Raw genomic sequence first — 12392 nt, 5'->3', positions numbered from 1 at the left:
TATAAATTTAGATTGTTCAACATTGAAACAATTTATATTACTGATGGTGAAGTTTCCACCTTTGCTTCCAGAAGGTATGATAAAGTGGCATTACTGATGGTGATATGGAAAAAAAAATCTAATTGCTACGGCTACCTCTTGCCCCTTGTCGGTTGAATTCACCTTAGTAGTAGAAGTGCTACAGATGTTGGCTGTGTTGTAGTGGCTTGCCATTTCTTAATCTTTCATTTAGGTCCTTTCTCCATGACATCAAAACAGGCGAACCTGAGGGGCATGGACCGACTGGTGTTTGTAGACTCCCTTGCTGTCATAATGGGGCACGAGGAGAGGGAGCCGTGTATCTTGGAGACAGCGATCAACATCCTCGGCTCCAAACAGACGGCAAGCGAACTGTTCGTTAAATATCCACTGAATCAGTGGCAACAGAAGTTGCGTGGGACTGACGTGATGTGTGTGAGTTGTAGAGTTTGTAGTTGCAGTATTATGACGTGTGGAATAATGGCCCACTTGGCGAATGCTTTAAATTTGCTGGGGGGGGGGAGGAAAGAAAGTCTCCAGTATGAATCTGTGAGTGAGGGAGTTCAGAATTTGTCAGGTCGCTGGTTGTGATCCGTATTTAAAGTTAACTTGTGAATGGGTTTGTAATGAACTTGACAGAATTTGTCTTCTGAAAATGGAAGGTGCTTGTTCATTGGCTAAGGTAGGAGTGTTAACTGCTTGGTGAAGTAAAACTGTGTGCTCTTAGAAGAGTGTGATGTCTTGATTTCTTGAATGTGACTGTATTTTCTCTTTCTGGGAGTAGCAGATTACGAGAAACAGAATGATCCTTCAGATTCTACTGAGCACCATGCTGTTTGTCACGTGACCTGCGTACTGCCAGCCAGACAAGCATTGAAGTACGTGCAGCAACAGTTGGCGGACCGACTTGATGTCAGAAGATTAAACCTGCTGGGACAAAGAAGGAACATCGTATCCGCAAGAAACTGATATCAGTCTGAACGAGGCATTCGTTGTGTGAGTACATGAGCATTAGAATGTATTTGATGTGGTTGTCGTGTGAGAGAGATGAGTCTGTCCAATTTTATTAGGTACTTCAGATGTTGTGAACTTAAATGTGAGATTTGATATGTTGAAAGACCTATGTGCGGTGAGAGATTGGCATAATTGCAGTATCTGTGGTATGCTAGAGGCATTCATGATTCTCTAGTGAATATATTGTTCATAGGACATCAAAATTGGAGGTTAGGTATATCTTGTAGACGAGGGTGGTGACTATTTGTGATAAGGTTTTGTTAATGAGTGGTTTTGTTACATGTGTGATGTGTGTAGTGCTGTGGAGCCTTTAATGTGATGTGTTTACTAATTAATAAGTGAGTAATTGCCAAGGTGAGGAATTTAGTTTTGTTGACGTGTGAGTATTGTGCACAGTGACCGGAGCTGCTGGGATATTTTCTGTGCTTTTGGTTAATTTTGAGCAAGGGGATCGGTTATGAAACCTTTAAATTAGGTGATGTGTTGAATGTGATTGCATTTTTTTTCTGGTAATAGCTGCAGAGAAGAAGCTTGATTGATCCATGGGACTTTACTGAGGTTGAAGGATGCGTCACCTGACATGACTACTGCTTGCCAGGAAAAGAGTGGAGTATGTGCAGAAACACTATGGTGGCTCACTGATATGACGACAGGAAATCAATCGGCTGTTATCACGAAGGACCTCATGTCTGCGAGAGATTTATCTCTGTGTCAACTTGACATGCATTGTGTAAGTATACGAGAAATATGATTATCAGATGTGCTAATTCATGATTCACACAATCAAATTCTTTGGCAAGATAGCGAAATATTCCACCAACATGCTCTTCATTATTTAGTTCACTTAAGATTTTGTGTGTAAAATTCAATAGCACGTTGCATGTCTTTTTGAAAATTTTTTAGAGAATGCCGTTGGTAATGAAACTGGTCTGTCAATTTAGGTAAAGATCTTGTTTATGTTTACAAGATGTTTTGATATCTGCATTGGAACAAGTTTCACAGTTTGAAGGACAGTATTAGGGTGTGGAGTACTGGCAGACCTAATAATATAATAAGGTTGCTTCACTGTCTTAACCTAAAATAGACCCATGACAAAAAATGTCTTCTCAAAATGGAATGTGAATTTATTTGCTTTACATGAGGTGTAGGGGCCGTCAAAGACATGTATTTCTTTAATTATTTGATGTTAGTATTCTACCATACTGACTAAAAGACTAGAAAAGAAGAGTGATGGGAGACGACCAATTTGGATTCAGGAGAGGAAGAGGAACCAGAGATGCCATCGGAGTTATGAGAATAATTTCAGAGAGAGTTCTCGATGTCAAGGAAGAAGTATGTGCCTGCTTCATCGACAGGAAGAAGGCTTTCGATCGAGTAAAATGTAAGAAATTAATGAGGATCCTACAGAGAATTGGAATTGATTGGAGAGATAGAAGACTAATCGAAAACCTGTACATGCAGCAGAAAGTCAACGTGAGACTGGACTCAGGAGACACCAACAGCGTTGAGATAGGTAGAGGTGTAAGACAGGGATGCTGCGTATCACCACTTATTTTTAACCTGTACGGGGAATGGCTTGCCAAGGAAGCTGTGGAGACTTCAAAATTGGAGGAAGATCATAATGACTGTAAAGTATGCAGACGACTTGGTAGTATTGGCGAAGGAAGAGGAGGAATTACAGAACATGATGGACAAGTTAGTGGTAACAGGTAGAGAGTATGGAATGGAAATCAACATTGAAAAATCAAAGGTAATGAGGATGGCACCGAGAGCAGAACCATTGAACGTTGTAGTTGGAAACCAACGGCTGGAGAATGTGGAGAATTTCAAGTACTTGGGAAGCATAATCACGACGGACGCCCTATGCACCAAGGAAGTAAAAGCAAGGATAGCCATGGCCAAGGCAGTTTTCCGTCAAGAAGAGGATACTTCTCACTAACAAGTTGGGATTGGAGATGAAGAAGAAACTAGTGAAGTGTTACGTATGGAGCAGAGACCTGGACACTCAGGATGAAGGAACAGAAATACCTGGAGAGTTTTGAAATGTGGTGTTGGAGAAGAATAGAGAAGATCAGGTGGACGGATCGAGTTACCAACGAAGAAGTATTGAGGAGAGTCGACGAGCAAAGAAACATTCTGCAGGCGATTACACGAAGGAAAGCTAACTGGCTCGGACATTAGGAGAAGGAATGGGTTACTGAGTGACATCATCGAAGGTCAGGTTGAAGGAAAGCGAGGACTGGGAAGAAGACTGATACAGCTAACCGACGATCTGAAACAAGGAAAGAAGATGAAGTTCCAGGAATTAAAATGAGAAGCTGAGAATAGGGAAAACTGGAGAGCTCTTTTTGGGCAAAGCAATTGACCTGTTGTAAGACAGAACACTGAATAATAATAATAATAGTATTCTACCATGTTTTCCATTGGAGGTAGCTCTGCCTTCATTTTATGTGTTTGGCATTGGTATTTTAATTTGGTCAAGAAAGGGGCTTTCTAGGATAGGTAAGATAGCTGCCCTATCTCTCGGTGAGAGACTGAGGCCGAGTTTCTCTTTTTTGAGAGAGTGTTTTATTTATTTCTTGTGAGAGGTTGAGATATCGTTTGAGTCTTCGTTGTCGTGGTTTTGAACTTTGTAAATGTTTGCTCATGTTTGATTCTTTTGAAATTGATATTGTATTTATATCTCCTTATCATTGTTCATTTACATCCAGTTTACATAAAATGGGATTGCCAGTGGATGTAATGACACCAAGAACCTCCCCATTTTAACTTCAGAAAGGCCGATACTGTTAAAAGGTTTGTTTTCTTTCCATTTTATCGATGTCATTTCTGAGCATTGGCGATCGGTGGTTGGTATGTTTGACTTATATTCTGTGTTTGTGTTTCATGTACGCCAGTGCATCGGACACGTACCAGTGGACGCGGCGTGTTCTGGAGGGGACTCGAAGCGAAGGGCTCTTTGTGCGTGTGTTGCGGTATCGTTCATTAGCTTACTTTGAATGGCGTATGGTGCAGTACTTGGTGCAACGTGCAAAGTGCAAAGGTAGTTGATTTTTTCGATCAGGTAGAGTTATTATTGTCTCTAACGGAGTCCGACGAACGCAAAGGAATTTTGAAATTTCATTCTGATTTGAAATCAGACATTGACATGTGCCCTCTGTTGGCTGTTTAGAACGGTCAAAGATGTAGGCAGATTGCGTGTAGCCCCATTAAATGTAGAGTATGACACACTCTGAGTAGGTAAAGTATTGAGTTTGGTTGACCACGAGGCTCACCACGGCAAGTGTCAGCCTCAAGGAGAGACTGAGGCAGAGTGACTTATTTTTTAATTTATTTTAAGAAGCAGAGATATGGATGGAAGGAAATTGGTTGCATTGTGCATTTCGCTCTGTTTACTTGCCCCCTGGACCACCACCATGAGGCACGTGGAAGATTGTGCTGTCAATTTTGTTTTTTGGCGAACACTTCTCAGACATTTCCTGCATAAGACATAGTTTACTACTACTCTACTATGACAAGGAGGTCGGAAGCGTAGGCATGTATCCATCAGCCTTTAGTCTTTTCTGCTTGCGAAGAGGCACACCTACTTTCTCACATGTCACGCCACCTCTACCGAAATGTTCACTAGCATATGTATGTTTTTATTGTGGATTCGTTTGAATCAGGCCACCCGAAAAGGGTCACGGTGTAGTTTGCGTATGCTGCGTCTTCGAGATTTTCAGCTCTTGGAGGATAGCTTGGATTTACTAGGAGTAGGAGTAGCTGCGTTGGAATCAGGCTAAAAGAAAATGGTGATACATCATGTTCTGTAGGTTATAGAAACAGCAAGGTACGTGCTCTGCGTGAATAGGTAGCAGGATGCTGGCTCACTTGCATGAATTGTTGAGGGTGCGCCGTGTCCGTAGTTGGCTACGATCTCAGGTACACACTTTCGTTCGGCTATCCCGCATCTGCAGGGCTTAAGAAGTCTGGGTTAGAGTGCGTCAGTAGCTGGCCATCAGGCTAGTGGTCGACATGTATAGTTTTGTTGGGCGATGCTTCGTCCATGCCAGGCGACTGGTTGACGTGAATATCTTGCTTAGCCTAGGCTGCGTCTGTAGCCGTGTGCCTTGTCAGTTGTATGGGTTTGTTTGGTAATGCTGCATGTGCAGTGCTGTACCAGTTAGGTTTATGTTTGCTTGCCTACTTTGTGTCTGAAATAGGCCACCACTGTAGAGGTTTGTTATTAATCCTAGGTTGCTGCGGTAGCAATAAATCTTTTCACGTGCTTAGTTTGGCCCAGCTGTGGCCGTAGAAGGCAACAAGACCACAGGCAAACATTGGTCAGTCTGGGTTGCGTACATAGATTCCTAGTGGCTGAATAAATCACAGGTTGGGTTGACAAGGCTCTGTCCGAAGAGATCGACTGTGTTGAAGGCCGCGTCCATAGCAGCTTACTGCCTTACTTGCATAGGTTTGTTGTGTCAGGCTTCGTCCAGAGGAGGATAATTTGTAACGTGGATATTACGATAGTACTAGGCAGTGTCCTTTGCTATGCTGCGTCCGTAGCTGGCTAATTGCTCACTATAATTGATATCTTAGGAAGTCTATCACAAGAATGATTGAAAGAAAGTGATTTAAGAAGAACTGGAGTGCACGGAAGCACAGAAAAGAATGTTTAAGAGCACATGAAATTTTGAAATATAATAAATTGTTTCAAATACAGAAAAATTGAATTAAATTAATTCTTAACGTTTAATTTAGATAGAAGAAAAATAAAGAAATTTATTTAACTTGTTCACTTTACTATGGTAATCTTTAAGCCGTTAAAACATTTCTGGCAAACACTTATTAAAGTTGAAGTAGTACATTATGTTCATGAGATGGGAAGCCATAAATGCAACAGATGATGCTTACATACACATTAACAGATCACTCTTAAAGATATTGTGTGTCTATTAACCGACTAACAAAGTTCTAATTCTTCCTTCTACTGGTGATGGGTTCCTTCTGTTGCTTATGCATGGCCGGCGCACTGTAGCAGTAACATTAAGTGATCTGTAAATGTGTTTGTATTGTCATTGCTTCTTGTTTGTGCGAGGAAGCAGACAGGCAACTTATTTAAGAAGATACAAGATGATTTATAGTACAATACAACTGATAAAGATACAGAAGGAAAGATGCAATTAAGTAAAACTGAATTTAAAATTGTAGTATCATACAGTTGATATGTAGTTATGATAAAGTGAGGTCTGATGACAACTCCCTAAAATGCTACATTCTTAGAGGCATAGGTTGGTGTGGCTAGGCTACGTCCACAGCAAGGTACTTTCTCGAGTGTATTGGGTGATTGGGCTATGCTGTGTCTAAAACAGGCTACCACCTGATTGGCATAGGTTGTTTACTTTAGTGTGCGTCCAAAGCGTGAATAGGTTCTTTAGCCGAGGCTGCATCAAGTACGTGGGAGTCGTATGTTGGTCAAGGCTGCATCTGAAGCAGGTTAAGGCTATCGGTAATTTTTGCGAGGCAAGCGAGCTACATCCTAGCGTGTTTAATTTTCTGATAGTTGGCTGCGTTCTAAGCAGGATACAGGCTCAATTGCATAGATTGGTTGGAGTAGGCTACGTCCGTCGCAGGTTACGTGCTCAGTTCCAGATATGTTTGGCCATACTTTTTGACGTGAAAACGTTCGAACATTCGAACTAGAATATAATAGTGACGAAAATTTAGAACTGTGATGTGCGTACCTTCAGAAATTCTTTAAACTTGAACTAGTGAATAATTTGGACAAACCAACCACGCAAGGGAAAACTTGTATAGATTTGACATTTGCAAGAGGTATTCAAATAATTTCAAAGCCATATGTATCCTACTTCTCATACCACTACCCTGTATTCAATAAATGTAAGTTGCAAATGAATTAAACGATTCAAAACAAAAATTTTGTTTAATTTCAATATACACGATTTTTTCTGCAGCGATCTGCTCTGTTATGGGCATAATTTAGTTTGGCTGTGCTCTATGCTCAGGAGGCTTCTTACACATACTTGACAGGTCACCACCATTCACCGACCTCACTACGAACATATGTTGGTTAGGCAAGGCTTTGCTCGAAGCAGAGTTATTTTCCGTAAACCGCGTACGAAACAGATTACTGGGAGATGGCTGCGTCCGAAACGGGATACTACTGCATACGCTTTATTTAGTTGGGCTAGGCTGCGTCCACAGTTGTCTTCATTCGTTCGTCTAATCCGCTTCAGGTTGGTTGGGCTAGGCTGTGTCCGTAACAGCATACGTCCTTAGTAACTTAGGTTTGTTGGGTTTGGTTGCGTCCAAAGCAGGGTACTTTCTCATGTGGATGAGTTGATTTGGCTTGTCTGTGTTCTTAGCTAGCTACCAGTTCAGTGGCATAGATATTGTTTGACTAGGGTGCATCTGTAGGTGGCTGTATATTTGTTGTGCTAAATAAAAGCCATATATCCATTTCGTTACTTTTATTTCATTCCCATATCGCAAAGAAAATATTACCCGCAAACGCAGACATATTCGTAATGCTATAAAGCGTTGCACTAGATGGTATACCAAGTTATTATTAAGGGTCCTGAAATCCTTGCTACTATTCTTAAATTTATTTTCAATTTTAGCTTCTCTCAGCAACAATTTCCCACTTTGTGGAAACAAGCAGCTATTGTTCCATTTTTAAAAGAAGAAGACAAAACTGTTTCTGTTATAAACTATAGACCTACTACCATAATTAATAATGTTTCCAAAATATTTGAAATTATTGTACATACCATGTTTCTTATAATTTTAATTCTAAATGAATCCCTTGTCAACATGGTTTTAGTAAATCCAAATCCACCACTTCTAATCTGGTTACGTTTTTGGATTTATTTTCCCCTATAGCTTGTTCCCAGTCTCAAGCTGATGCATTTTATGTTGATTTTATCATTTATTTACTTCCATCATTTTGTTTTCTATATTACTCCATATTTATTAATGTTTTCTTTAAATCATTGCTTTACAGACTAATAATGAACATCAGATGAACCACGCCATATAAAAAACAATACCTTCGTTCTAATATATAAGAGTAATTCTGATAAGAACATCTTCCATAAACTGCATAACATTGTAAAGGATTGTAATTCGAGTTTTAAATTTACCAATCTAATTTATACCTGAAGACGGTTAAATATAACCGAAACATGTCGTAAGAGACGTTCCAATTTCTAAATCGATCATTCGATGCGGAACGTGAAATGATATTTTAAATATTTGATCATCTTATTATAAATTGTGATTTGACATTTATCAGTGTTGTTTCGCATGTCTTACGTTTGCACAAACTTGGTGACTATGAACTGTCTGCTGGTTATATGATTGATTTCTTAGTTACCTAACCAGCAGACATTCGCAAGTACGTTATTCTGGAGTTTTGTCATTTCCTTTTGATTTATTGTCTGGGGGTTTGGTGCCAAGCAAAACAGAAAACTACCGCGCGCCGTCTGACTTTGCCTCAGAACGGGACCTGCTGACTACGACGCACCGCCGGACATTGACTCGGAACTCGACCGACCAAGTAGCATGCACCGCACTCGCGCGCACACACAGAACCCACGGCAACGTACTTTATGTGATTTCTTATTATATTATGTTTTTACTCTTTTTTGATTCTACCCAAATTTCTTATTCTCTCAAAAATATATATCCATATTTATATACACATGCGTATATATATTCTTAATTTTATTCTTATGTAGTCGGTATCGCCGAGGGACTTGTGCTGTCAGGCAACGCGGAAAGTAGCACGCACCGAAGAAGTTAGCCAGTCAGATATCACGCACCGTGTGACTTTGACTCAGGCAGCCAACTACGGCACACCGCACACAAACGAGACACGGTAAGCTGCTGATGTTTATTTATATTTTAATTTGGAGTTCCCCCCCTTCTCTTATTGATTCATTCTTCGCACTGCGTCGTACATGGACGGTCGAGCTCTGCGGCTATGTCCCACGGTGCGTGGTAGTTAAGACAGTCGAGCAAAATCCGTCATAAATAAATCTGAATCTGCCTTCAATGTGTGGATAATGGCAACCCATATCAACATGAGTACCATCAGACATACATGAATGTACAAAAGAAATGTATTTAATCTCTATCTTATGTGTACATGGGATATACGGATGTCCGCACGTAGGAACGTTGAAACTTCGATATCAGCAGACGTGCGTGATTACACCAAACGCACTGATGGTAATGTTTGGCATGTATTGCCTTACGTCAGTGGTCCCCAACCTTTTTTTGCCCAAGGGCACATTTCAGAGTTTATGAGATCGTGGCGGGCGCCAACCAATTAACAAAGCCAAATTTTCTTTTCTCTGGACAAATAAGATATGGACACCAAATAATACACAAAACAACACGACGTTTATTGATACAAGAAACCACGCAATCAAAAATACGTACTTTTATAAGTACAATTATTATTACTCAAGTGGGAAGTTAGTGTGATGTTTGGCACTGCATTTCAGCGGCCAGTTTTTCAAATTTGGGAGAGTAGGATGATGTTGCTGCTCGCAATCGTCAAGATGGGCATTGGTACGTAGAGAACTGTGCTTTGATTTTATAATGTTCATGGTTGAACGGCCTTTATTATTCAGTATAACCTCTTTACGTATCAACGCGGGCACCGCGTTGGGGACCACTGTTGTACATTATTTCGCCCTCACATCTTCATCAGTTATCAGAGTGATTATTCTCTTGTAACATTGATGTCACTGTTAGGTCAAGGTCATGACACAGACACTACCACTTCCAAGACAAGGCAGGGGTTTCTTTTAGCAATGACGTGCGTGATTCAACCGAGACACTACCACTTTTAATACAAGGCAGAGGTTTGTTTTGGCAATTACGTACAAGATTCACACAAGACACTACCACTTCCAAGTCTTGAGAAGTTCTTGTCCCAAGTCTTGAGAAGTTCTTGTCCCAAGTCTTGAGAAGTTCTTGTCCCAAGTATTGAGAAGTTCTTGTCCCAAGTCTTGACAAGTCACTCGTCCCAAGTCTTGAGAAGTTATTGTCCCAAGTCTTGTCTGCTTGTTTAGGGCTGTGCCTCACCTGTCTTAGCTGAATTCAAATTTTTTCGAAAATTCTTAGTTTTCTTCGCGTTTCGCGCCATTTGCAGTCGTTTTTAATTTTTTTAAAATTTCGAAAAATTTTGAAAATTCTCAAAGGGGGTACCCCTTTGAGAAATTTCAATTTTTTCGAAAAATTTCGAAAAATCGAAAAACGTGGCAAATCGTCCAAAAAGCGCACAAAACTAAGAATTTTTGAAAATTTTCAACTTTTAATTTGTCCCAAGTCTTGAGAAGTCACTTGTCCCAAGTCTTCAGAAGTCCTTGTCCCAAGTGTTGAGAAGTTCTTGTCCCAAGTCTTGAGAAGTTCTTGTCCCAAGTCTTGAGAAGTCACTTGTCCCAAGTCTTGAGAAGTCATTCGTCCCAAGTCTTGAGAAGTCACTCGTCCCATGTCTTGAGAAGTCACTCGTCCCAAGTCTTGAGAAGTTCTTGTCCCAAGTCTTGAGAAGTCACTTGTCCCAAGTCTTGAGAAGTCACTCGTCCCAAGTCTTGAGAAGTTCTTGTCCGAAGTCTTGAGAAGTCACTCGTCCCAAGTCTTGAGAAGTTCTTGTCCCAAGTCTTGAGAAGTCACTCGTCCCAATTCTTGAGAAGTTATTGTTCCAAGTCTTGTCTGCTTGTTTAGGGCTGTGCCTCACCTGTCTTAGCTGAATTAAATTTTTTTCGAAAATTCTTAGTTTTCTTCGCGTTTCACGCCATTTGCAGTCGTTTTTAATTTTTTTAAATTTCGAAAATTTTTGAAAATTCTCAAAGGGGTACCCCTTTGAGAAATTTCAATTTTTTCGAAAAATTTCGAAAAATCGAAAAACGTGACAAATCGTCCAAAAAGCGCACAAAACTAAGAATTTTTGAAAATTTTCAACTTTTAATTTTTTTCCGAATTTTCCGAAAATTTTTGTTTTTGTGCGCATTTCAGAAGGTTTGTAGCGTTTTTTGATTTTTCGAAAAATTAGAAATTTTTTCCTTCTAAATTTGACCTGTCCCATCCCTATCAGGACTAGACACCCAAGTCTTGAGAAGTTCTTGTCCCAAGTCTTGAGAAGTCACTTGTCCCAAGTCTTGAGAAGTCCTCGTCCCAAGTCTTGAGAAGTCACTTGTCCCAAGTCTTGAGAAGTCACTCGTCCCAAGTCTTGAGAAGTCACTCGTCCCAAGTCTTGAGAAGTCACTCGTCCCAAGTCTTGAGAAGTTATTGTCCCAAGTCTTGTCTGCTTGTTTAGGGCTGTGCCTCACCTGTCTTAGCTGAATTCAAATTTTTTTCGAAAATTCTTAGTTTTCTTCGCGTTTCACGCCATTTGCAGTCATTTTAATTTTTTTAAAATTTCGAAAATTTTTGAAAATTCTCAAAGGGGTACCCCTTTGAGAAATTTCAATTTTTTCAAAAAATTTCGAAAAATCGAAAAACGTGGGAAATCGTCCAAAAAGCGCACAAAACTAAGAATTTTTGAAAATTTTCAACTTTTAATTTTTTTCCGAAAATTTTTGGTTTTGTGCGCATTTCAGAAGGTTTGCAGCGTTTTTTGATTTTTCGAAAAATTTCAAAAAATTTTCCTTCTAAATTTGACCTGTCCCATCCCTGTCAGGACTAGACTCCCAAGTCTTGAGAAGTTCTTGTCCCAAGTGTTGAGAAGTCACTTGTCCCAAGTCTTGAGAAGTCACTCGTTCCAAGTCTTGAGAAGTCACTCGTCCCAAGTCTTGAGAAGTTCTTGTCCCAAGTCTTGAGAAGTCACTTGTCCCAAGTCTTGAGAAGTCACTTGTCCCAAGTCTTGAGAAGTCCTTGTCCCAAGTCTTGAGAAGTCACTTGTCCCAAGTCTTGAGAAGTCACTGGTCCCAAGTCTTGAGAAGTCACTCGTCCCAAGTCTTGAGAAGTCACTCGTCCCAAGTCTTGAGAAGTTATTGTCCCAAGTCTTGTCTGCTTGTTTAGGGCTGTGCCTCACCTGTCTTAGCTGAATTCAATTTTTTTTCGAAAATTCTTAGTTTTCTTCGCGTTTCACGCCATTTGCAGTCGTTTTTAATTTTTTAAAATTTCGAAAAATTTTGAAAATTCTCAAAGGGGTACCCCTTTGAGAAATTTCATTTTTTTAGAAAAATTTCGAAAAATCGAAAAACGTGGCAAATCGTCCAAAAAGCGCACAAAACTAAGAATTTTTGAAAATTTTCAACTTTTAATTTTTTTCCGAATTTTCCGAAAATTTTTGGTTTTGTGCGCATTTCAGAAGGTTTGCAGCGTTTTTTGATTTTTCGAAAAAT

The 12392-nt window shown here is 40.0% G+C and overlaps 1 long non-coding RNA gene across 1 annotated transcript in view; it reads left to right on the top strand.

Annotated features, from left to right (window-relative positions):
* LOC147874425 (uncharacterized) overlaps positions 1-12392 on the top strand; it is a 99375-nt gene that overhangs the window by 48591 nt on the left and 38392 nt on the right. Inside the window, exons 3-7 of the long non-coding RNA XR_015534061.1 lie at positions 233-453; positions 803-1014; positions 1549-1762; positions 3930-4075; positions 8775-8914. This is a non-coding gene — a long non-coding RNA (uncharacterized LOC147874425). The remainder of the gene's footprint in view (positions 1-232; positions 454-802; positions 1015-1548; positions 1763-3929; positions 4076-8774; positions 8915-12392) is intronic.

This window comes from Zootermopsis nevadensis, unplaced genomic scaffold (assembly GCF_977971745.1).
Source record: "Zootermopsis nevadensis isolate Lab colony 2312 unplaced genomic scaffold, Znev_1.0 Znev_ptg000008l, whole genome shotgun sequence".
Taxonomy (NCBI): Eukaryota; Metazoa; Arthropoda; class Insecta; order Blattodea; family Termopsidae; genus Zootermopsis; species Zootermopsis nevadensis.
This window is presented reverse-complemented; position numbering and strand designations above follow the sequence as displayed.